At 47.8% G+C, this 27346-nt stretch overlaps 1 protein-coding gene across 1 annotated transcript in view; it reads right to left on the bottom strand.

Moving 5' to 3' along the window:
* Positions 1–27346, bottom strand: part of LOC147737537 (uncharacterized) — a 63533-nt gene that overhangs the window by 11875 nt on the left and 24312 nt on the right. Inside the window, exons 2-3 of the mRNA XM_086936179.1 lie at positions 25103–25152; positions 402–471 (exon numbers count right to left, since the gene is read on the bottom strand). The gene's annotated coding sequence lies outside the window, so the exon portion shown is untranslated. The remainder of the gene's footprint in view (positions 1–401; positions 472–25102; positions 25153–27346) is intronic.

The raw sequence follows: 27346 nt of genomic DNA, 5'->3' as shown, positions 1-27346 counted from the left end.
AGATGCTAATGAGGGCACTAGCCACTGCAGGGGCAGTGGTAGTCCTGAGGGGAATGGCCTCAGAATACCTGGAGGCATGATCTACTACCAGACCTCACTGAAGGACGTGGAGTCACCACGCCACGGCCCCGGAGTGACGTGGCTCTTCCAGGTGCGTGGGGGTCTACGGGGTTTTGGAAAGGGGCTGAGTATGAGAGGGCCGGGAGGAGAGGCTGTGGGGTGAAATGGACCCAGGGAAAAGGAAATAAGTGAGACAGAAAAGAAAGACAAGAGCAGAAATCATTGGCTACTCTTTTTCTTTTGGTTGCTCCAACCTCTAGCCCCTCCCTTCACATTTATGCATAGCTATTATTTATCCCTCACATCCTCCCTTGACTAAACCATAAAGCAAAAACACTTACCTGAGTCTTTTCCTTCTGTCCGAGGGACAATGGTGGCCGAGGCTCACCTAAGGGACTGAAGTGGAAGACCCTGTGGGAAAGAAGAATATAACGGAGACAATCAATCATTGTGATTTCCAGTAATACTAATAAAAAGTGCATACCAAGAAATTATTCAATGCAGTGTGCTCCTTCTTGACTAGCTCTTCTAGAACGGGGAGCTACATACTTTCCCTCCAGGGAATGGGAGACAGACACACAGACACACACACGGGAAAGCACTGTAGGAAAAAGCTACATACAGTTGTTCTATGCTTGCCATATGTACATTGTTTTAGAAAGATGGTGGAACTATTTATTTTGTTCAATGTGCTTATACTGCTAATTACTTTTATCTGCTTCTATTATCATTGCAGCACATAAATTCTATACAAGAATTAGGATCGTTCAATTAATAATGAAAATGCTAATGTTATATTATTTTAATTTGATTTCGCACATGAATTACCCCTAAGCAGAAACTACTTTAAGGAGAAATTTAGGATTGGTATGTAGAACCACTCTATTGTTGTGAAGTTGAAAGAAAGGCTCTTGTATAGTTAATGCCTGAAGTTCATCAACTCTCCTTAGTGAGGTTATCGTTATGAAGAAAGCAACTTTCCATGACAGAAATTGTAACGGACATTTGTGCACTGGTTCAAAAGGCGGGGCCATTAGCCTTGGAAGAACTATTCCACTCTGGAGCAGGGGGAATACTTGGCGGTATAACCCTTTCTAATCCTTCCATGAAGTCTTTAATCACTGGTACTCTGAAGAGAGATAGGTGTTGTCTATTTTGCATTTGTGCAGCTACGACTCCCGGGTGTAAACAAATGGATGTGTAAGTTAATCTACATTGCTGTAAATGCAACAGTTAACAAATTATTCCGCACAAACGCATCAAGATAATTGATATTGTTGTTGTTACAAAAGGCAACAAAACGTTTCCATTTGCTGCATACCATGCTCTAGTAGTAGGCTTTCTAGCTTCCTTGAGAATATTCATATAGTCTGGTGGTAGTTGTCAATAACCAAACTCTATGGCTTCAGGAGCCAAATCGCTAGGTTGAGTTCTCTGGGAATTGGATGTCCGACTTCCCCATGGATCTGAGTGAGGAGTCAAGGTGTGAGATGTGGCTTTTGATGTGGAACCACTGAGAGTTCTAACAGGGTGGCGTACCAAGGTTGCGAGCCCATGTGGGGGCTATTAAGATCAGTGTGAGGGACGTTTGTCTGAGTTTCCGAACAAGTAATGGAATTAGCAGGAGAGGCAGAAAAGCGTAAGCAGATATACCTGACCAAATCATCCAAAGGGCATTGCCTTTGGATGCTGGTTGTGTGAACCTAGATGTAAAGTTTGGGTATTTTGCGTTGTGTACTGTTGCAAACAGATCTATATGTGGAAAAGCCAATTTTTGAAAGTAGGGAAGAAGAACTTCTTAGCTTCTCAGACTGTGTTTGCTAAGCAGGGCTGCAATCTGATGGCCTACCCCTGGGAGGTGTTCTGCTAGGAGATAGATTTTTGGGTGAATCGCCCAATTCCAAATGCTTTGTGCACAGCGTGACAGCTGGAGAGAGGGAGTCCCTCCCTGTTTCTGTAGGTAGTACGTTGCTGTGATGTTCTCTGTGCGAACTCAGACAGTCTTGCCCACAAGTTGGGTGAAAAAAGCTTTGAGTGCTAGGAACACTGCTAGAAGTTCCAGGTAGTTGATGTGAAGACGTTTATGTTTGTCCGACCACAGCCCTGTACTGTGTAATATTGAAATGGGCACCCCAACCTGTTAACGATGCGCCTGTTGTGAGTATAGTCTGTGGAATCAGGTTTACGGAAGGCGCCCTTTTGCTAAGTTTTGAGGGTTCAACCACTGCAGAGAGCGATGGGTGCCACTGTCTACCGACACTAGATCGGTTAATAGACCCTGTGATTGATTGCACTTACTCGCTGGACAGTGCTGCAGAGGACACATGTGAAGCCTTGCATGAGGTACGATTGCAACGCAGGATGCCATCATTCCCAGCAGCGTGATACCAAAGGGGATGATGGACGGAGCGATTGAGCAAATCAAACACTCACCCCCAGTCAACTGATCTGGGTTTAATCCATCACCATTCTTTAGCTCACTCCGCCACTCCAGTTCAGACATGGCCATATGCAAATCAGCCTGACCCTGTGCCTCATGGGACGACATGGCTTGGCAGTTCGGTCTGGACTGTTCCCATGAGGCACAGGGTCAAGACTGATTTGCATATGGCCATGTCTGAACTGGGGTGGCTTGGTCAGCAAAATAACGATGGATTAAACCCAGATCTGTGACAGGGGGTGAATCTTTTGCCATTGTGCAACATTCCGTCCATCATCTTGTGTGTTTTGCTGTTCCCTCTATGTGGGAAGGGTATGCCCAGACGAGGGCCCCTTGCTCACAACGCCACTGGAGTCAAGCTTTCCTGGCTGATGAAGGCTGATAGCCAGAAAACGGTCCTAGGATGCTTGATTCCGGTCCAGGGAAGACATGGCTTGGCAGTTCGGTCTGGACTGTTCCCATGAGGCACAGGGTCAAGACTGATTTGCATATGGCCATTTCTGAACTGGGGTGGCTTGGTGAGAAAAATAACGATGGATTAAACCCAGATCTGTGACTGGGGGTGAATGTTTTGCCATTGTGCAACATTCCGTCCATCATCTTGTGTGTTTTGCTGTTCCCTCTATGTGGGAAGGGTATGCCCATACGTGGGTCCCTTGCTCACTACGCCACTGGAGTCAAGCTATCCTGGCTGATGAAGTCTGATAGCCAGAAACCGGTCCTAGGATGCTTGATTCCGGTCCAGGGAAGACATGGCTTGGCAGTTCGGTCTGGACTGTTCCCATGAGGCACAGGGTCAAGACTGGTTTGCATATAGCCATTTCTGAACTGGGGTGGCTTGGTGAGCAAAATAACGATGGATTAAACCCAGATCTGTGACTGGGGGTGAATGTTTTGCCATTGTGCAACATTCCGTCCATCATCTTGTGTGTTTTATCATTCCCAGCAGCAGTATAAAGACTCTGGCTGGTAATGATTGGTTGGGTTGAAATTGTAATAGTGTGACCTGGATATTGTGAATCCTGGCTATATTTGGAGTGGCTAGAGCTTTGAGAGTGTTGATGGAAGCTCCCAGATAAGATTGCACTTGTGCCGGATACAGGTGAGATTTTTGTGCATTTATTGTAAAACCCAACTGGTGAAGTAGGTGTACTGTTGTCTGAGTGTGTAGTATACAGTTTTGGTAAGTGCTCGCTTCGATAAGCCAGTGGTCCAGGTAAGGGAAGACATGTAAACATTGTTTTCTGAGATGAGCAGCTACTACTGCAAGACATTTGGTGAACACTCTGGAGGCCGTGATGACGCCAAATGAAAGTACCTTGTAATGGTAATGTTCGCCTGCTATCATAAACCTGAGATATTTGAGATGAGCGGGATGAATTGGAATATGAAAGTAGGCGTCTTTTAGATCTAATCAATCAATTAGGGGACTAGTAAGCGTGATACTCTCCCATGAGGGTCTCAAGGCACTGGGTTGGGGGAGAAGCAGCTCTTTTCAGTAGAAGAGCCAGGTCTTGAGCGTCTTCCCGAAGATGTTCACGGAGGGGGAACGTCTGATGTCGATTGCAAGCTTGTTCCAGGTCTTGGCCCCGATGAGAAGGCTCTTCCACCTGTTCTGGCTTTTATGCTGCGTGGGGTTTCGGCGAGGTCGGCGGATCAGAGGTTTCTCTTGGGTACGTAGAAGGAGATCCTTTCGTTGAGGTATTGGGGGCCGGTGTTGTGGAGGCATTTGTAGGCATGGGTGAGTTTCTTGAAAGTAACGCTCTTCTCCATGGGGAGCCAGTGGCGGTTACGCAGGTGTTGGGTGATGTGTTCATGTCGAGGGATGCAGAGGACGAGTCTGGCTGCGGTGTTCTGTATGGTCAGGAGTTTGTGGAGCAGAGACCTGTTGCCCCGGCGGACAGGGCGTTTCCATTGTCCAGTCTGCTGGTTATGAGTGTGTGGGTGACTGTCTTCTTTTTTTCGGCGGGGATCAGTTTGAAGGTCTTTCGGAGGATGCAGGGGTGTTGAAGCAGCTAGAGGTGACGGCGTAGACCTGTCGGGTCTTGGAGAGGGAGGAGTCGAGGACGATGCCAAGGTTTCGGGCGTGGTCCATGGGGGTTGGAGGGCTGCCGAGGGCGGTGAGCCACCAGGTACTGTCCCATGCAGAGGGGGAGGGTCCAAGGACGAGGACCTCTGTCTTCTCAGAGTTGAGCTTCAGCCAGCTGCTGCTCATTGAGGATGCAACATCCATCATTCCTTCCTGGAAATGGAGTCTGGTGGTGAGTCCATGCTGTTTGACGATGGCGGCAAGGGGGGCCATGAAGATGTTGAAGAGCATGGGGCTAAGCAACAATCCTTGGGGTATTCAGCAGTTGATTTCCGTAGGTTTGGAGAGGAAGGGTGTCAGTCTGATTCTTTGGGTTCTGCAGAGAGGAAGGAGCAGATCCAGTTGAGGGCGGTTCCGTGTATGCCGGTGTTGTGGAGTCTGGTGGTTAGTGTGCGGTGGGAGACGGTGTCAAATGCAGCAGAGAGATCAAGTAGGATCAGAGCCGCGGTGTGCCCTTGGTCGAGGAGGATGCGGATGTTGTCTGTGACGGCGAGTAGAGCTGTCTCAGTGCTGTGGTTGCTGCAGAATACGGATTGGGAGGGGGCGAGGATGGAGTTTTCTTCAATGAATTTTGTTAGCTGGGCATTGACGATCTTCTAAGTGACTTTGGCTGCAAAGGGGAGGAGGAAGATGGGTCGGTAGTTCTTGAGGTCAGTGGTGTCCGCAGAGGGCTTCTTGAGCAGGGGTCTGACTTCTGCACGTTTCCAGTTGTTGGGGAAGGTGCTGGTCTTAAAGGCGGTGTTGATGGTGCGTCGTAGATCTGGGGCGATGGCGGCACTGTGGTAGATGTGTGGTAGGCAGGGGTTTGTGGGGGCTCCTGAGTGGATGCCTTTCATGGTCGAAGTGGTGACTTCGGTGGTCACTGGGGTCCATGAGGAGACGGTAGGCTGTCTGGCATTGTTGGGGAGGGGGTGGTTCCGGCGTCAGGTGTCTGGTCATTGAAGTGGTCGTAGAGGCCCATGATTTTCAGATGGAAGTAGGATTCAAGCTTGTCGCAGAGGTCGTAGGAGGAGGTGATGCCCGTGGTTTTGCTAGGTGTTTGGTGAATTCCTATATAGACTACTATTGGGGGCATTGATTGGTGGTTGCATCTGGTGTTTCTATTGGTTTATGGTTAGTGTTCTCATTGGTTGGTTATTTGAGGGTTCTGATTGGGTCCTGGATCAGTGATTCTATTGGTGTAGGGCTTAGGGTTAGTGATCTGATTGGTGGATAGGTTTAGGGTTTTGGATTGGTTCCTGGGGCTAGGCTTTTTATTGGACGTAGGGCTTAGAGTTTTTTGTGTGATTGTTGTGTAGTCTAGGGTTAGGACTAGGGCTAATGTTAGGCTTTCTATTGGAAATAGGGCTCAGGGTTTCCTGTGTGATTGGTTACTTAATATAGGGTCGGGACTAGGCCTAGGGTTAGGTTTTCCATTGGAGATAGGGTTTAGGGTTTCCTGTATGATTGACAGGGAACTGGGTTGGGACTGGGTTTGGGGTTAGGCTTTCTATTGGACGTAGGGTTTAGAGTTTTGTGCCTGATTGAGTCCTTGGCCTCCTATTGGCCCTAAGGTTCAGGTTTAGTGTTGCGATTGGATAGGGCTAGGGTTCCCATTGGCTGAAGGGGTCACCTGACTACTAGGGATGTAAAAGGCCAAGGGTACGGGAGGGGATGTAGCCTTACGGTAAGAGCGGTTGACCTCAAAGCTGGAGAACCAGGTTTGAGTCTCGACAACAACGCACAAAATCCTGTGATTCTGGGCAAATCACTTAATCTCCCCTTGCCTATCAAAATGAATGTGTCCTTGTGTAACGAAACTGGTGCTCATGTAAAGCACTCTGATACCTGATATCTTCGGGTCTAGTTCGGGCTACATAAAAAAAAAAAGCTTAGGGTGTCTCACCTGTGCATCGAGGCTGAGGGTGGGGAGGACAAGGGTGAGTGCCTGTTTGAAGCTGGTCGGGACTTGGGTCAGAAATGCTGCCCATTTCCCCATTCATCAGCACACACCCTGCAGACCTCCCGAGGCTTCTCCGGGAGCAACGTTTCTTTTTACTTGTGACTTTTAGACTTTGCTCACCTGCTCATCTGCACTGCCATAAGCACTCAGGACCCAGCGCTCAGTTCCTCCCTGGCTGCCCTCTCTCCTGCACGCGACCCAGACCGCCAGACTGCCTCCGCTGATCGCCCCCTCCTTGCCTGGCTCTCGGAGTGGGACGGGCGGCTCCTCCATCTTGGGCGGGTCTGGGCTCGGCGCGGCAGTTCTCTGGCTCCTCCCCCCCTGGCAATCAGTTAAAGGCTCATTCCTGTCTGCTCGCCTTAACCTGCAGACCTCCCGAGGCTTCTCCGGGAGCAACGTTTCTTTTTACTTGTGACTTTTAGACTTTGCTCACCTGCTCATCTGCACTGCCATAAGCGCTCAGGACCCAGCGCTCAGTTCCTCCCTGGCTGCCCTCTCTCCTGCACGCGACCCAGACCGCCTCCGCTGATCGCCCCCTCCTTGCCTGGCTCTCGGAGTGGGACGGGCGGCTCCTCCATCTTGGGCGGGCCTGGGCTCGGCGCGGCAGTTCTCTGGCTCCTCCCCCCTGGCAATCAGTTAAAGGCTCATTCCTGTCTGCTCGCCTTAACCTGCAGACCTCCCGAGGCTTCTCCGGGACCAACGTTTCTTTTTACTTGTGACTTTTAGACTTTGCTCACCTGCTCATCTGCAATGACATAAGCGCTCAGGACCCAGCGCTCAGTTCCTCCCTGGCTGCCCTCTCTCCTGCACGCGACCCAGACCGCCAGACCGCCTCCGCTGATCGCCCCCTCCTTGCCTGGCTCTCGGAGTGGGACGGACGGCTCCTCCATCTTGGGCGGGTCTGGGCTCGGCGCTGCAGTTCTCTGGCTCCTCCACCCCCTGCCACGCCCCTGTGACCCTCTTCCCTCATGTGTCCCTACATAATGGCTCCTCCTTTCCGGTGGCGCAGCGGACGGGCACAGCGGGCGCGCCGAAGGCGCGCCGAAGTTGCGCCTTAGTTAAGCCCATCTGTGCCCGTCCGCGGCCGACCGGGGCTAGGGGCACGTCACTCTGCTCAAATCATCACTTACACTTCCTCCCAACTCCGCAGTCTTCATGGCCTGTGGCCTTTGCCCGCCTCCCCTTGCTCTCGCATATCTTCACTTGATCTGTCCCCCGCCTCTTTATCTTCCCGCCCTCTCGCTCCCCCCACTCCCTCTCATTTTCCCAGAGAGGATGCCAGCCTAGTATCACTTAGGACTCTCTCGGCCTATTATCTTAACACCCGGTCAGCAGTGGCCCACTCACACGAACTGTCGGTGCTGCTGGACCTTTAAGCACCTGATCTCCTCTTCCTAACAGAGACTTGGTTTAGTGAGGATTCTCTCCCTGCCTTATTGGCCACTCTCCCTGCTCCATACTATGCTCTACGAGCAGACCGTTCTGCTGGTAGGACCGGGGGTGGATTAGCGGTCATTACCCGGGCTGACCTCCCCTTCCAACTTCTATCTTTGCCAGATATCGCCACAACAGAGTATCTTGCCATTCGTACTACATCTACCACCCCCCTCTTACTTGTGTTCTCACTTACCGTCCCCCACAGTCACCCTTACTCTTTCTCTCTGATTTTCAGGAGGTATTGGCCACACTTACGGTCAATAACTCTTCCATCTTATTATTGGGAGACTTTAACTTTTGGCCTTCAGATCCAGCGGAATCTCCGTCCTCAAGAGAGTTCTCAGATACACTTCAATCCCTCAATTTTGTGTCACATGTTCATTCTCCCACTCAAGTCAAAGGACATATCTTAGATCAGATTTGGTCCTTGAACTGTCCGGTAGACTCCCTGTCCATCTTACCTTGCACCTGGTCTGATCATCACTTGATTTGGTTTACCCTTCCCATTAACCCTACCGTTAGGCCCCCGCTCCCAAGGAATGTTTGGGTCCGCTCATGGAGCCGAGTGGATCCGGGGAATCTATCCGCATTATTAACCTCTTCCTACCCTACCCTACAATGCCTATCCACTCTTTCTCAGGCCGTTGCCATTGAACATTGGCTCTCCTCAGGCTGTGATTCCATTGCCCCGCTGAAGCGGGTGACTTCAAAGCGGGAGAAGGATGCCAACTTGTGGTTTAACGAGGATCTTAAGACCATCAAACTAGCGGTACGCCGAGCCGAGCGTGCCTGTTCGAGAGGGATATTTGTCCCTTACTCAGATCTGAGTTCACCACTCTCCTGGCTCAATATAAGAAGGCCATCTTGGCTGCAAAAACGGCCTACTTCTCCTCAAAGATTCTTGCAGCTGAGTATAAACGGAGGGAAATGTTCTCGATTGTCCACAATTTGGCATTTTCCGATAGGACATCTCTTAAGCCCTCCCCTTCCCAGGACCTTTGTCACTCCTTAAATAATTTCTTTATCGAGAAGATTGCTATTATCAAAGCCAACATTCCCTTCACCCCCCAGACTTTTGTTGACCCTCAGTGTCCTCCACCTAAGGGACAACTCGATGCCCTTCCCCCCCTGACTAAGGAATCCTTGACCTCGATAATTCTCCTTGTTAAATCCGGCTCCCCATTGGACACTTGCCCCGCGCACATCCTTCGCCACATTTATACAACTTTTCCAGATTCCCCTCTTCACTTCCTCAACAGTTCTCTTTCCCAGGGGGTTGTAGCCAATCCACTGAAAACAGCTGTTATTGTTCCCATCTTAAAGAAGCCTGGCGCAGACCCTTCGGTCCCCGCCAATTATCGCCCCATCTCCCTCCTACCATTTTTGGCTAAGGTCCTCGAATGCCATGTTACCAGGTCTTTGAGCACTTTTGTGGAGGAGTACGGGGTTTTGGCTCCCCGCCAGGCCGGCTTCCGCCCCGCACACTCTACGGAGTCCGTAGTACTCTCGGTCCTTGACAACCTCAGGGAGGGAACGGATACCAACCAGGCCCAGGCTTTGGTCCTCCTCGATCTCTCAGCCGCCTTTGACACGGTTGACCATACCATCTTGCTTTCCCGTGTCGGGGCGGCGGGGATCGGGGGTACCGCCCTGGTATGGTTATCCTCCTTCCTGAGGGACCGCACCCAGGCTGTTCGCCTGGGTGATTTTTCTGCGGACTTCCGGAAAGTTCAGTGCGGGGTCCCCCAAGGTTCCTCCCTTTCACCTCTTTTGTTTAACCTTTATATTGCCCCCCTTATTTTTTCGTTGCAGCAAATGGAGGTCAGCGTATACAATTATGCGGATGACCTCCAACTTGTTTTCAATCTGTCTTCTTCCTCTGCTTCCATCTCAAACTTCCAGTCTATTATGATTTTCATCCGGGACTGGATGAACTACAACCACTTGAAACTTAACCCGGATAAGACCGAGCTGGTGTTGACGGGTGGTTGCTCCAGTCCCTGGTATTCACTTTTTTGGCCCCCTTCCCTAGGCTCTCCCCCGGTCCCTTCTACCTCAGTTAAAACTTTAGGTATCAAACTTAATTCTCAGCTCACTCTTCACTCCCAGGTTAGTTCTGTGGTGTCCTCTTCTTTCCTGTCACTACGCACCATCCGCAAGGTATCCCGCTTTTTTTCCTTCGATGCCTTGAAATTGATCATCTTGGCGATGGTTATTTCCCGCCTGGATTATGGCAACTCCCTATATGCAGGTATACCTGCATATAGTTTAAGGCGCTTGCAGCTGATCCAGAACTAGGCGGCACGGTTGGTGTTCAATCTTCCAAAATCCCACCACGTAACACCCCTTCTCAAATCCTTACACTGGCTCCCTGTCCGTGAACGCGTCCAGTTTAAGCTTGCTTCTATCATCTTTCAAGCACGACTGGGCGCGGCCCCGGCCTTTATTACATCTGAGATCGTTCCCTATGTTCCAACTAGGGAACTACGCTCATCCACGCAATCCCTGTTGTCAGTCTCCCGTTTCCGGAGGAAGAAATGGGGAGGATCGAAGTTTGTGACCCTTGCCCCAGTCCTGTGGAATTCCCTGCCTTTAGAGCTTAGATCTCTAACTCTTTACCCTCAATTCCGGAAAAAATTTAAAGCCCATTTATTTGCTAAATCTTTTAACTAGATCACTTGCTGTTTCTGTTTTTTTCCTATTATTTTCTGTTACTCCTACTCTGGGGATCTGTCTGTTGCAGTGCCTTGAAACCGCTGGTGAAAGTGCGCTATATAAATATTTTTAAACTCAAACTCAAACACCCAACCCCATCCACGACCAGAGTAACACACACACACCAAATGTACTCCACTCATGGACTACAAACTAACCCTATGCACAATCCAATTTCTCAGCACACACTACTAAACCACGTCTTTATACCGTTCTATCCCAGCTACCACACATTTCTACCATCACCTGCGAACAGTACATAACTCTATCCTACACAACTAACCAATCCACTCATCACTAACTGTAGGAAAGTAGGAACTGCTTCTTATGGTTACCCCCACTTTTTGCTGATTGCAACCACTGTTTTTGACTAGTCTGGCTGGGATCCTGCTAATCAGGACCCCAGCCTATCTGCTTTTTCCTCCTAAACTGTAAAACACGTACTAGGTACACAGATTGGACACTGGGGTACCCTTATCAGTCCCTAGTATATGGTACACATGTACCCAGTGCATTGCATAGGTACCACAGAGGCCTCCCACGGGCTGCAGCATGTATTATGACACCCATGAGAATCCATGCAAAATGCAACTACAGGTCTGACATTGCAGCCTATGTAAGCTGGTGCTTCACCACTTATGAAAGATATAGGTTTACTATATCTATAAGTTACTACACTTAAAACCTATCAGTCACCCCTATTTCAGGCCTTATCAATCCTGAAGGCAGGGTGCTGGGTTTTATGTTAGAGGGCTCCCCTGCATGAGCAGGGCCCCTTCAAATAATAAATGGGTGGCGATACTAGGAACTTCATTCTCACCTGATATGTGGAGGTTCTGCTGTGCCCTGACAGGCCGCTTAACTGCAAATTGCAACCTCGGCATCATCCATTTTAAATACTTACACCAGTTATACTATACACCGCTGCAATTGAAGCGCTTTGGTCTGCGGGAGAATGCCTGCTTTGTTCGGTGAGGGCAGGGGGATGCAGAGTTTCTGCATCTTGCATGGCATTGTACAGGAATCTATCAATTCTGGACCAAGGTCACAACTCTGCTTATTAATGTGGTCTCTGAATCCGTGATGTGTACTCCTGATGTCGGCCTGCTGGGCTGGGTAAAGAACCTCAAACCCTGCAACCATATTTTAGTCGCTGTCTCGACCTTGCTTGCTAAACGGGCGGTGGCACAATGCTGGGGGTCTAAAACTACTGCTACTCTGAAAAAGTGGATCCGGGACTTACTCTACTGTAAAATACAACTTGAAATATATGCAGAGGAACTGCCCGAGTCTTCACGCCCTAAAGATTTCTGGGCAACCCTGATTTGCAATAGATACTGTATTGGGGCTGGGTGGGTGCACTGCCTCAGTGCCAGAAAGTCTGCACGAGAAGCACATTTAGTGTCCCTGTGCCTAGTCCAGTTCAAACCAGTTCTGAGAGTCATTGGCTCAGGCTCTGGCACGAAACTGGACAAGGACATGGGAGTATCTCCCCACTGTCTAGACCCTCTCCTGGGAGGGTCCTCTGAATCTGTCCAACCCTCTCACGTGGGTAACAAAGGGCTTACCTGGCTGTAGGACCCTAGATTCGACGTGGACAAGATTCTGAACCAGAAACCACTGAACTTCGACCGTCTGGACACTCTGCACTTTGCTGGACTTCGACTGAGCCCGACTTCGTCTCCCTCTCCGTCCAAAGCATCGTCGGTGCCCATGCACCATACCTGTGGAGCATCAAAGACTACAGAAGTATCTCCCTTGGAGTGAAGGAGTCACTCCCCTGCATTCACAGGCATGTAACACAATTAACCGGTCTGCTGATCCTGAGCTCCTGCGGATTCTGAAGGCTCCAGCAACACAGGAGGTGGGTTCCCAAGTTCCCTGAGGTCGAGCTGCCCTCTTACCGAGTTTGAGGCCAGTATCCCTCGTGGGGACCGCATAACCCATACCTCTGTGCACCGCGTTCATTTGCAAGTGCATATGCTTGTTGGCGTTCACCAAATTTGTGCATTGGGGTGACAGCCCCAACCTCTGTGCACATTTCCTACCAAGGACTTCGGCCTCCTCGCACTCTGTGCCCTGGGATCTGAGGTTTTGTGAAACTGCCTGAGGTCCCCTCGCGACTCCTGGGTCCTCTTGAGGGTCAACACTGCTTTATTTGGGCTCCCCTGGTTGCTCCAGGCTTGCCCTGACTTCCCTTGCTGTGGTGAGTCTCCTGGTCCTTGTTGGGCCAGACCCTAACCAATCTTGACCATCTTTGTGGGTTGCCGTTGCCAAGGCTTGTTGGTGTTCCCGCCGGACTCTGACCCCTCAGCACTCGACATCCGGGACAGCTCACATCTGGCTCCTGGTCGTCCTCAACGTCTCCTGGTCCCTGCAGCTGACGAATCAAAAACCCCCTCATCGAGCGGCAAACAAGATGGCTGCTTAAGCTCCCGCCTCCGTCGACCTCTGTATCCCGCCACAAGATCCTGTACATTATCCTGATTTTGCGCCCAGCCCCTGCGTGAATGAACTGTTCCTCACTCCGATGGTGAAATCCAAAACTTTTTATCGGCTGGTTTCACGAAGTTACATCGAGCTGAGGGTTGTGGCCTGTTCCAGCGGTGAAGCCGGGGCCTCCAGTATCTCCAAGGCCAGGCTGTAGTGCAACAACAGCGGCAGAGAGACCCAGGCAGGGTCCGGTCAATCGTAGTGGAGGTTTCTTTTGCGCCCGATTTTGGCGGCGATTGTTCTCTTTGCTCAGCATTGATGGAGAGGTGACCCTGCTTGCTACTACCTGTGCGTGGGGGTCCCCGCCCCGCGGACTCGGTGTTGGCTCCCCGCCTGGTTTTGGCGGGTCGGGACCCCGGCCTGCGGCGTTAAGCCGGGTGAACGCGGCTGTAGAGAACGACGAGTCACCGTCCACGCTTGCCCTTTCGCGATCTTGTGTGCTCCCACCCGGAGATGCCGGATTCACCCGGGGGGGGTGATAGTGATTGGTATTGGGCGTGAGACTATGGATCAAACGGTGTCTGAGCTATCGCTGAGGTCAATATTGGCAGAACTTTGGGCGTTTCACTCACAGGTGGATGTGTTATTGACTAAAATGGATGCGAGCCTATCCGAGATGCTACTTGTGGTACCGGACCCTGCCTTGCTGTTGGAACTGCAATCTGCAGCCGTTCAAGCCGCGGCCATTTTGACTCTGAGCAAGGACCCCGTGATGGACCGAGTATTGGAACCATCGGATGATGCCTTAGAAGACGGTGTCCCCGCGGTTGTGAGTGTACCACTACACCTTCCTTCATTATTGACTTTGGAGGCATCAAATGGCGTTCCCCCCCCCCCTCGGAGACCTGTGTTGTAGACTCTTCTCTCATCTTGTGGTCGTCTCCTCCCTCCTCGGAGATGTTACGGCCCTGTGGCAAAAAACTTTGGGACTGTCCAGCTAAGAGAGGGAGACTTTCGGTGCCTGAAGCTCTCGTGGACTTACTGGCTACAAGTGGTAACGGATTGACTCTCGATGACTTCCTTCTCCTTCCTTCTCCAATATGACTAGTTAGTGTGCTTTTGGGTCTCGCTGGGGAGGGTTCGTGTGCTGGCTCGTAAGGGTCAAGGTTGAGATCAATTAAATCGGGACGGTTTGGAATGGCTATTATGGACACTCGATCTGCAATTGTTTGACTTAAGGGGCTGGGCGGTATGTCACGATGCCCCCTAGTTTCTTTATAAGGGTCGCGCTATATCCGTCTTGTTGTGATAGGGGGTGTCGGTTTCTGGAGGGGGGACTAAGGGGCGGGGAGCACGTACGAATATGCCCCCCTCCATTCTTCTTTCTCCTTCCTTTAGGGTTTTAGTTACTTGGGGCGACAGGCACGCTGCTAGTGAGGTTAGGCTGTAGCCATCGGCAGGGGTGCAGGGTGGGGGGTTGGAGTTTTTTTTTTATTTTGCCTTTTTTATTTTCTATGGCCTTTTTCTCCTTTCCCTTTCTTCCTTTAGGATCAGTATGGTTTGTGATTTATTCTGATTTCACTGTGTCCTGGCACTTAGTGCCCATGCTTCTTACGTTAGTCGGACTTTCGGGTGTGCAGGCCCTGAGAACTGGCGCTCACGAAAATGTATATCGTATTGCTGTTTACTCTGATTCATAAGTATTGGCGCCAGAGTTCCACATATGGCTGTTTCTAGATGGATATCCTGTTTCTGGGCTTGTCCCCCGTATCCTCCTGTTTAATTGTGTGGCACCTGATCCGTTCATTTAGATAATATAAAATAAAACCTTTATTATATCCTGTGTCCTATTCACGCGTTCTAATACAAGTTCTATCCTGAATCGTTACCGGACCTCAGGGTCGTCGGCTGATGAGCTATGTTGTACCGCGATATAATGTGTTCTACTTCTGTATAGCGGCCGGCCCCTGCGGTTGTAGGCCCATACTTGTATTTTAAGAATGCTCTAATAAAGGTTTTTCAAAAAAAAAAAAAACCCTCATCTCATCAGACGCACCCGACATCGGTGTGCATTCGTCTCCCGAGCCCCTGGTCACTCCTGAATGACCCAAACTCTGTCCCCTCTGCTTTTAGGTTCCTTCCATCAAGAATCCACTTGTGGATTCCACTGGACATTCTTCTTACTTCCAGCAGTGGCATTTCCTTGAAGTCTCCCATTAAGAACGACAACGGTTTCCAACACCACTTCAGCCCTATGCACCCAGCTTCCCTGGGATAGGTAACTCTGGTACTACGGTATCCACGGCTCTCCAACATTCTAAGTTCCAAAGGGTTTCTTCGTAATCCACTGGGAAGGGTCCTTAATCTTTAAAACTTCAACCGCGACTCTCCCATAGAGTTGTACGGAGCACGCGTCCTCCGTGGGGTTACTACGTACTTAACTTTGGTTTGTTCCTTGGGGTTGTGCGATTCTACACCTCCTAGACATTGTCTTGACTCAAGTCGTGGTTCTTATACCACTATTTTAGTATATGGTTTGGTCTTCCCCTGGAGCCCACTGCGTATTGTGCTACTTATGATTGTTTAATTGCTAGTATTGCGAGCTGTGTGTTGTATCCTCAAATAGAGGATACTAGAGAGTGTTATATTAATAAATACATATTTTTATAACTACTGTGTGGTTTACCTTTCATTCAACCAAGACTATAAAGTTGCATTCTGGTGAAACAAGCTGCTTAACATTCCTTCAAGACTAAGCCCAACGGGTGCTCTCCACAGCTACCACTTGGAAAGCTTTCCAATGTTATCTTTAACCTAATTACCATAAGGGTTGTTTGGACTGGTGCAAGGTGCCCACTTAAACTATTGGACAGCATATACCAGACCAACTTCTCACATTGGTGTGCAGCCGTTGGGATTCACCCCTGCATTATTTTACCACATAAATCTTTGTATTGATTAACTGGAAAACCACAAGTACTAGGTACATATAATACTAGCTTGAATAAGTAAGTTCTACTGAACTTGGGGTTGAGTAGTCAAGGGTTTAGCACACCCTTCCCCAACCTAAGAGTTTAGTTTCCCATTAGGTTAGGTAGGTGCACACACCACTCCTTCAGTATGTCTACTAAAGGAGAAACCAGTGGCTCTCTGCCCTCTGGATACAGGAATTGAAAGCCCCGTGTGCCAGCTAGAAAGCTGATGACAGGGCGAGCAGCCAACACTCAACGCCTGACTGAGGTGTTACTCATAAATGGCCTTAGGAAGACCCCTGGGTCAGATGAGCTGGAGAGAGTGGGTGGGTCAAGCAATGAGGACATATCAGGAGGTGACACCTTTTATGACTTAGACTCAAACCCGGCAGGAGGAACCTGAAGGTTCCCACCTGGATAATTCAGATATTCCAGAGGATCAGGGAGATGGCTCAGGGGAGCCAATCTTCACCCCTCCAGGAAGAGTGCAGAGTTTACCAAGGATATCTAGATCCCCATCTGCAGAATCTGACCGCTCCGGGCACTCAGTAGAGATCTCTGTATCTTGCAGAAGCTAAAGGGACCACTCTTTAGATAGGGAATACCAGTTACTTGAGCTTGAGAAAGCTAGGTTTGGAGTCAGGCAAGAGCAACTGCCCTTGACAAAAAAGTCCCTGGAAGTCCAGAGAGCTAGAAAAAAGTTGGGACTAGAGTCCCATGGTGGCAGCAACAGTGTCCCTAGAGTTAAGAAACATTAATTTGACAACAGGAACCTGAGCAAGATTGTCCCTCTCTACCATATTGGGGATGACATCCACAAAAGGAGACCTGCTTTAGAGAGGGCATGTAAAGTACAGAGGGTCCCTCAAGAGCAGTGGGCAGCTATCTCGTGGCTCTCCTTTGCTGACAATAGAGATAAGCCCCTCACTGTTAGACAAGAAGATGCTGACAACTATTAAATTCTGACGAGTGCTCTCATTGATCGGTTTGGCTTAACCACTGAACAATACAAGATTAAGTTCAGAGACACCTAGAAGGCTCAGACTCAGGCCTGGGTAGACTTAGTGCACAGTGCTATTAAGGCTCTGTAAGGCTGGTTGCTTGGCAGCATGATTTTGTAGGATTGTATAATAAATTATGAGGGAGCAGATACTTCATTATTGTCAAAGTCCGTTATTGCATCAGAACCTGGTTGACTCAGATTTGACTTCTCCCCAAGAATTGGGAAAGAAGGCATATAAGTGGGTCAGAACCAGGGTGAAGCAGAAAACCCAGAACAATGGTGGTGACCAAAAGAAGCAAGATTCTAAGACTCCAGATGGGGGTTTGGAGAAGGTTAAAGATCAAAAGTCTTCATTGGGGCTCCATAAACCTAAATCTGGGGGGGGGGAGGGGGTCACAGTCTTACAAAGGTAAAGGCAAAAAGAAACCTTGGTGCTATTTATGTAAAGAAAAGACCCATTGGACAAAAGATGTAAATTGTCCAAAATCCAAGGATTCTACTACCACTGCCCCTAAGGCAACTTCGCCCCCTAGCACAGGTACAAGTGGTGGTGCAGGGAACAAGGGAATAGTAGGGTTAACCTTGGGCTCCGAGGTGAGTTCTGGCTTAGCCAGAACTCCGGCTCAGGCTGTACTTGTCTGCGATGGTGGCAAGCCCGTCTGCGCCCATCCGCACCTGGCCAGGGGCCAGGACCCCTGCTAGTCGCAGCACGGACCTCCGAGACTCACTAACCTATTCCAGAGAGGTCCTCACTGAGCTCAACAGGCATGTCCCAAGCAACCATGCAGAATGCTTTAAAGCTTCTCAACATCAAAGGAACATTCACATGCTTAAAATGCAAATGGTGCAGCCTAGCACACATAGAATCCACACCCGAAACGGTGAATAATAACTGCCTAAGAACCAAATGCCTATAGCTCAATGCTAGATCCTTCCCCACACACTCCTTGGAGATCTGGGACATTATTAATGAAATGAACCCCGACTTAGTGTTTATAACTGAAACCTGGCTAGATGAGAACAACTGCCCTGATATAGCCAACACACTCCCCCCGAAATATGGACGGACAACTCCCTTGTCTCCTTTTCATTTGCTCAGCCTGAGTTAACCGCTAGACCTTCTCTACCTGCGCCCGATTTCTACAGACCTTGGAAATTGGTAACTCCAGAATCATTTAAACTCCACAGGCCAATAAACACCAACCTAGAACACCTAGGTCACAGCTTTCCAAACTTTTCATGCTGGTGACACGCAATTCTGGAAAATAAAATATCGGGACACGGTAACGCGAGCGAGCCCGAATCACCCAAGGCGCTTGCCAAGGCCGAGCCTACTGAGTTTGTCAATGCTTGTTTCAATGGCATTCAATCAAGATAGATTGCTGTTGTTTGGCACAAAACCATTTATTTTTCAGCACATGAGTAGGAAGAAACTGAAAGTACCTCCACGTCGCACCAAAACTCTTATGGCACCAAGCAAATGAAGCAAATCATCATGACCCTCTTTAGAAGATATCTCTTGTCTCTTTCACAGATCTATCCATTCATCCTTTCATCCTACCATTTACCTGCTGATGTCCACCATTTAATCTTTACATTCTGTCGTCTATTCTGTCTTTCATCCATCATTCCGTTTTTCACCATTCCGTCTGTCCACCTTTCATATACAGACCTATCCATCCAACTCAAAACCTATCCATTTATCCTTTCACTCATCCATCTCTTTATCCACCCTTTTGCTCATTCATCAATCCTTTCGCTCATCTGTTCATCAACCCTTTCACTCCTTTATTCCATCCGCCCTTTCATTACATCACCCTTTCACTCAATCCCTCCTTTCACTCATTCATCCTCCATCCCTTTCATTCATCCTCCCTCCCTCCCTTTTATTCATCCATCCAATCCTTCATGTATCCACCCATCATCCGCCCTTTTATCCAATCACCCACCCTCTTTCACCCAGCAATCCATACTTTCACCCATCCCCATCCATCCATCTATACTTCCCAATGAAAATACCCCCACTTCGACCCAAAGCTCTTATGGCACAATGTAAATTAAGCAAATCATCAGGACCCTACCCAGAAGATAGCTTGTCTCTTCCATAGTTCTACCCATTCATTCTTTCATCCTACCATTTACCTGCTGATGGCCACCATTTAACCTTTACATTGTGTCGTCTGCTCAGTCTTTCATCCATCATTCAGTTTTCACCATTCCGTCTGTCTATCCTTCATATCCAAACCATCCATCCATCTCCAAACCTATCCATTCATCCTTTCACTCATCCATCTCTTTATCCACTCTTTTGCTCATCTATCCATCAACCCTTTCACTCCTTTATTCCATCCACCCTTTCATTCCATCCACCCTTTCACTCATCCATCATCCACCCTTTCATCCACCCTCCCTCCATTTCATTCATCCATCCAATGTTTCACTTATCCACCCATCATCCGCCCTTTTATCCAATCATCCACCCAGCCATCCATGCTTTCACTCATCCATCCATCTATTCATTCATCCACCCATCCATACACCCTTGTTCACTCATCCATCCATAACATTTACACTATCATAACACCTTTCACTGCCTCATCAGGTTCTACTTGAAAGTTGTGACTCGTATCATGCCCTTTTTTTACTACTCCCTCGGAAACCTCTGTCATCTGACACTTGTTGGAACAAATGCGCAGGATAGTGTGACTGTGATGACACCACAGGGCCTGGCCGGAACCTGCTCTGTCAAGCACAGCGTGGTGTGAGCACCCGACAATTATTCCAATGAGCCCGGCTGAATGGCTCAGCTGGGGCTCAGATCAGGGCTGCAGAAGCGGTGCCTTGTCTGGCAGACACACATTCCACTCCGGCTCACCAGCACAGCCAATGGGCTTGAGTTGCGATTAGGTCTGTGCAATCTCTTCTCGGGAGGTGAGCAATGCTTCCCTTATCTGTCTAATGAATCTCTTTACGAATGCATCGGGGAGGGGCAGAGAGGTGTCTGTTGGTGACTAGGAATGTGGGAGGCTGTCTGTAGTGCAAATATCGCTCATTCTCCTCATAAATCTGCCCTCATAAATCTGATAGCGCGACACACCTACGCATCTGGCGCGACACAGTAATGTGTCGCGCCACACAGTTTGGAAAGCTGTGACCTAGGTACTCCCCTCACCAACAAAGGCGCTCTGAATCTAGACATGGAGATCACCTACACCTTGAACTTATGGGCCCCCTTAATCAAATCTAAATCCATAAAAAGAACTACCTCTGAAAAATGGTATACCCCAGAAATCAAAACACTTAAAAAATAAATGCAAAATCAAGGAACACACCTGGAGAATGTCCCGACTAGATGCTGAAAAGTTAATCTACAAAACTGTTCTCAAAACTTACACAATCAAGCCATAAAAAAGGCAAAAAGGACACACTATGCACAAAGAATCAACGAAAATAGCAACTCAATCAAAGAGCTATATAAAATCGTAAAAGCCCTATTATAGATGCTGTATTCCTGGCTCACGCCTACATTAGGTCGTATTTGGACCTCTAACACTCTGATTGTTCCTCGATACTGTTTGGTGTTATTTCTATTATACTATCGCCTTACTATAAGCGAGATCTACTTGATACAGAGATCTATTAGCTACTTTTTTATCTACCTTAAATTGATTACGAATTTCACGATAGTTCACAACTTGATTTTAAGAAGCCCTTATGAATCTACAAATAAAATAAGTCCTTTTGACGATTGCCCGTCCTTTAGGCAAATACGAAGCAACAGCTTATTTTGGAAACCCCAGGGAACAAGGACGCAGTACCTATAGGATTTATTCAAGAATCTTTTATCCAAGGACGATCGCTTCCAGAATATCCATTCTAAACAGTTATTCTGATTTCTTGCTTCTCCTAAATTCATATTCATGCCCTGACGAAGTTCCCATGGCACTAAGGGAACGAAACGCGTTGGCTGTGCCCGTGCTCACAGACAACTAATATTTTAAATAAAGAAGAGACATTCACAAAATATTCTTTGTTCCATTGACTTCATTAGAGTGCACCTTCCTTTTTGGTTTTTGTATACTGTTGTAATTTTCACATCCCTGAACAGCGGATGTTGGAAGTGGTTGCACCATCTGATATTGAGAACATACGGAACCATTGTGCTTGACCTAGGTCTGCTGTTTTTGTGCTTTTGTGATTTATAAAATCGTAAAAGAACTGTGCAAACCTGCGTGCATGTCCCAAAGGCATTATCGACCTCAAAGTGCAGAGGCACTCTCCCCATGAGGACAGAACACTGTCCAGTGGTAGCAGGCTGTCTCAGGCCAGTTAGTGACGCCCCTAAGGATTGGTAGATTTTAGGGGACCCCTCTAAGGGGTTCTCTAAGTGCAATGTTTAATAAATCGGACACTGCATCAGCGCAGGTTTATTATGCTGAGATGTTTGGTACCAAATATCCCATATTTCAGTGCATCCTTCATGGAGCTGTGGCACTTGTAATGACAAACGTCCAGCCAATGTACTTACTATAGAACTTTCCTGGTCACTTGCAATATCTTGGAATCGACAAGGATATTGTAGGGGCATATCTGCTCATGTAGAAATGCCCTCACAGGAGATATCCCTAAAGTAGCGTACGCTATAAGGCCTGCTAGAGGGGTATCTTACCTACATCTCGGACAGTCCTTACGGGCATCGCATACAGGGATGTGTGCCATGTCGACTCTTCAGTTTTGTCTGCACCAAGACACACAGCTGCAGTGGCAGTATGTATGAATGTATGTGCTTGGTGAGGGGTCCCTTAGGGTGGCATCATTTGTGCTGTAGCCTTTAGAGACCCTCTTTAACAACAAGGCCCTTGGTACCAGAGGTATCTTTTACCAGGGACTTATGGAGTGCCAATCGTGGAAATGACAGGTACACTTTAGGGAAGGAGATCTGGCTCAGGAGACCTGGTTGGCAGGGACCTTGTGCACTTCCAGTCAAATTCTGCATACGCAGTTTCAATTATTTTGGGTGGTTCATTCACCTGTTCTAATGGAGAGAACTCCCGTAGGCGTTGGCGGATTGACACTGATGCTGCTTCCACTTTAATGGTAGCTAGTATTATGGCGGATACCTGGTTGTAGTTATTTATTAACTTCATCCCTAAGTTTAGGGCAAGTTCTGCTCCGTACTCATTTTGTATTTGTCTTAATACATCTGGTGTTATTGCTAATGAAGGAATACCATGAGTTCTGGTGTATTTGGCAGCAAAGACTGTACCCCTAGAAGCGCAATCCTCTAACTGTGGTGTTATCCCCATGGGCAAGCAGATTGTTAACATTCTGTGTTTTTCAAATGCTGTTGTATTTGGGAATACTGCTTCTAACTGGGTTATTTTCTGAGCTACCCAGAAAGGAATTTGTTCAGGTTTTGTGGGCACTTTGCCCATTTCCGTGTGTAATGTTTGTGGAGTAATTTTAGTACCTGTGCTCTGTGTAGGAGCTGCATTAGGTGTAATTACGGTAGGTTGGACCGCTAGTGTCCTCAGGACGAAGTGTGTCATGTTTCTGTAAAGTTTTATCAACTCTTTGAGTTGAACAAGCAGCTCATCACGTGGCATTGTGTCAATGTCTGGATGTGGTGCATAGGCCGCTAATATCGCCATGTTGCTCCTGGTCTTCCTAAAGGACCAAGCCTTGCTCTTGTAGTAACGTGGGGTACGGCGCCATTAAACCAGAAAAAATTATTCCTGGTAGGTAAGCGGAATCTCAATCACCGCAAACGGAGTGTAGACCGCTGAAACTTCTTCATGTGTGTAATAATGAAACGTTTCTGTTACGGAATTCGCTGCTGGGAATATAACCTATGAGTAGAATACCTCTGTCTGGAATGCCTCTATCACGAATATTACTACACCTCCTTTGGGTGGTAACCCATTTTTGAGTAGTTTAACTGTCATAGTATGCTTTACATTGGGAGCAATCTGTATTGCATTGACATCGTCTTCTTTAGACTGATTAAGTGCCTGGGTTATTGGGGTTAAGGCTGCTTCTTACACATCGTGTTTAAGACACAGAATAACTGTCGAAGGAATTTTAAGGTACGGTTTTATGCACAATTTAGGTAAATTCCTTCAAGCTTGATTAAACAACAACCAATACATAGGATATCTTGCCTACTCAGCTGCGGCGGAGTTTTGTGCCCACCCACTCCACGATTCTAGTTTTTGTAAGTAGGGGTCTGTGGGAATAACCCCAACTGAACTACTCAGATTCTACTGTTAAATAAGTACCAAACGTTGGTGGCGCCATTTAGTGTAGTTCCTACAGTACCCTTCATGCAGGACCTGTGCTGTTTTTGGATAACATATACTGTGGATCTGGCGGCAGACTGCCTCTGTACACCCCAGCCGAGTATGTTAGCCTATTTTTGCATTAGCTTGCTCACAGTGCCACTGGAATCTCCTTTTAACAGAGAGATTAGTTTTTGGCAACCTCAGAACACAACATTCTTTGACCTACAGAGGCTCATTCATATTTGTTTGCAACGACAAAGAAACCTTTATTGCAGCTTGTGTCAACTGAAGAGATAAAACCCCTGGGCGTGTTTAATTAACTACTGACAAACATGAACGATCAAAAACATACGTTTCTGGTAAACCATCAAGCACCCAATCAGAATCAGCCACCCTTCACACTCAGGAATTCTTGAGGCTTTGGAGAGGGTGAATTGCACGTGGTATAAGAGGAACACTACATGACTCAAAGCTCACTTCTCAGGGATGTACTGAAATGCCAGCCTCATGGCACACTTAGCCAGCTCTTCACCTCCTCCTCCTCAAACTGTTGACCAGCTATCAGGGCAAATGAGCCTGCAGCAAAGCATCGCTGGCTTGGTTCCACACCGACCAGGCAAGGTGGTCAACTCCATACTCCTCCAAGTCAGCAAGCACCCTGGTCGAGCCAGTCCTAACCCCACATGAATGTTCCCCATCACAACTATTTTAATGGTACAAAGTTATGTTTCTGCCAAATGACTGGGTCAAGCAGTGAAAGGTGTTACTAGGAAGTGCTGGAAGAGAAAACATTACGTTTATCAATATTTCTGAGTGCCACAGTACACAGGAGCATTATTTCTCTACAGCAGCAAATCATGTATGTGCCCTGTAGAAAGCACGTTTGAATGAAACATGGAAGCATTGCAGCCAAAGATCTGTGCAACATCATAGCAGAGTGCAAGATAACTTGTGTTATTTTTCCAGCAGAACGAAATGCCATTCCTAATGTGTACGTAATTTTAAAGACAAACCCAGGAAAATGTATGGTCAGTGTTGTTCTTCTGCCTGTTAAAAGACTATCACCATTAATGTGCCAGGAAATAAAATACTATGAGAAATCCTACTTGTTGGCAGGGTGTTGCCTGCCCCTATATTGCAGGTTACTTCCAACATAATCTGATTTATACATACATACTGCAGGGTGCTGCCAGCTACTGGGTCTGCACACAGCAGACTGGAGCCACTCAGGAAGGAGGTAAGCTCTTCATTTCATCTTAAGCCCTTAGGTTACATTCACAGCCTGATGGGTCCAGAGAACGTTATCCTCGCTCTAACTGCGCCGAGCAGATGGACTTAGCCCATCATAGACTTTGTTGTGTGCTGGGTGATGCCTGGCATCATATTATCGTTGGCGGGAGGATGAAGCTCTGATAGGAGCTATTACAAGAAGAGCAGAGAAACAGGACCACAGATCGCCACAGAGCGACAACTGCCCAGAAGCTGAAGAAAGAACTCTGGAACAGCAAACCTCCTCCACCCTGGAGATTCTCCAGGATAAGCAAATGATGGTAATGAAATGCAAACTGCAGCATTAAGGTCACACACCTCAAAATCTTTCCCTTTAAAACAAAGATAACAGCCGTCAATAAAAAACTAACCAAAAAGCAACAAAACTAGAAAATGCATTTCCAAATGCTGCAAAAGAGAAACAGTTAATACAAATGAACAATATTAAACTTTGTTGGTACCTTATTAATGTGCTTGCTTCTGGCTTCACTCCATCTGCAGCAATAACGCTCTGAAAGGAGAAATTACTGCTATGAGTCTCAGAGGCTTCAGTATTACTGGTCTCAGTCACGAAGACTGCGATGTCGGAAGATAACTTTCTCTTACTTGGCTTTATAGTTCCACCAGTCACGCCATCGCTTTTAGCAGATACGCTACTGTCAGCAGCATCATAACTTCAGGCAGATCAGCAAAGAAGATATCACCACTCACATTGGGTGAACAGACTCATCTCTGCTACATACATCCACTCTGTTTTCAAATTTGCTTGTGGCTGTCAAAATACAAAGAGCTGCAATATATTCGCCACACTTTCCTGACTACCTTGTTTTAAAAAGTTGTGAGATTCAAGCGCGATTATTGGTTCGTCTGTAAGCTGAAGTTTTTTAGATATTCTATTGCCACACAATACTCGTCCCATATTCCAATTTGTCCACATGGTGCATCAACCCTGGTAGGTTATCAACGGCCTGTTTTGCAGATAATTTTAGATAGTTTCTGTAATAAAACTGAATTATTATTTGTGGTAGATGAGGAACAATCACAACCGTTGTCAGAGTGAACTTTCAAAGCCATTCAATTAACCTAGGATCAACCCCAGGTACTTAAGCACCGTACAGGCAGGCTTAACTTAAGGTAATATGTAAAATATTTAACCAAAAAATTAAAAGTCAAAATACAAAACAATAAAAAACCCAAACCGAAATAGAAAAATAAAGTAAAGTGTATTGAACAAAATGACACTAAAATGACAAAATCCAATAAGGAGAATGAGATATGAACTGTAACGCTGTAGGCTCCGGACATGCATCTATATGCTCTTTGTGCGCAAACTCAATTCTTGCACTTCTGGGCATACCCGACGCCTTATCAACCACATGTGGCGGTGGAGCAAGACTCATTGGCACCCACGCCCCTGGCGGTGGCTCTTTACCAAAAACACGTTCGCCCCACGATGGATGTTGACTCCGCTAATACTTTACGCTGGGCGTGGCGCGCACAGCAAAGGCGAGCCCTGGGAGGCGCTCAAATTTGCACCTTCGCTGATCTATACCCAGACGGCGTGTTCCGAGATCCACAGGTGGAGGAGGGGGAGAGGGCACCTCCATTTCAGGAGTTATTCCTTTACCATCAACTGAAAGTGGCATGCCGCTCCCTTTGGGAGGGTTTTCCTGACGCACCCCCCACATTTAACGCCTTGCAAAATATACTGGCTTGCGCCTCCCCCAAAAACCTAATGACACGTTTGTACAATGAGCTGCAGGACCAATCCCCCATTATACAGCCTAAGTCTGTGTTACTTTGGAATGAGGAGCTTGATCCCCCTCTAACTGAGGACCAGTGGTCGTTTTGTTGCAAACAGCTACTCGAACTCTCCCCAATTATAAATTACGCCTCATACACTTCAAATTTTTACATAGATACTATAGAACCCCGATCAGCCTTTACCGCATGCACCTGCGAGATGATGCCAAATGTTGGAGATGCGGTTTTGACAATGCTACCTTTCTGCACATAGCATGGCACTGCCCTAGGATTGCTGGCTTCTGGCAAGAAATATTCGAGGCGGTGAATCAAATTGTTGGCAGGACTGATGACCCTTCCCTGCATTTAGGACTTCTGGGTTTGTTAAGCGATACTACACCTAAACGGAGAAAGCTACATGCCATGCTTCTGCTGTATGCTAGGAGACAAATTGCGCTTAAATGGGGTATGTGAAAGATACCCAAATTTTCCGACTGGCTATCAGATGTCACCTATGGGCATACACAGTTAGGTATCTATTGGGAGACTATGCCCGCTGCGTCTCGACCCCGGGACATATGGGAGCCGTTTATTCAGTGGGCTTCGGCTAGAGCGAGCTCCCGGCTTTGGACGGGGTGGCACCTGTGCAAGAAACTGTGATGGGAATGCCCACTTAGATTGTGACAACCAGGATACTCCAATGCGCTGTCCCCGAGGGGTTGGTACCTCTCCCTGCTTATTGACATGGGGCGGGTTTTAATGCTCACGAGCCTATTGACGTTGTGTTATGATATGTCCCCCGTATGGAGGCACTCAATGTGGTACTCTGCTTGATTTTATTGTGAATCCTATTGTATTTGAAAGCCCTGAATCAATTATACGCTGCTCATACCTGGTAATGAAAGATACCAATTGCGATTCTCCTATTAACATGACCCGAGAATCTGGATTTCATTAAAGAC

The sequence above is a fragment of the Lissotriton vulgaris genome, chromosome 1_1 (assembly GCF_964263255.1).
Source record: "Lissotriton vulgaris chromosome 1_1, aLisVul1.2, whole genome shotgun sequence".
NCBI classification, from domain to species: domain Eukaryota; kingdom Metazoa; phylum Chordata; class Amphibia; order Caudata; family Salamandridae; genus Lissotriton; species Lissotriton vulgaris.
Note: the sequence above shows the minus strand (reverse complement) of the source record. Positions and strands in the feature narration are given on the sequence as shown.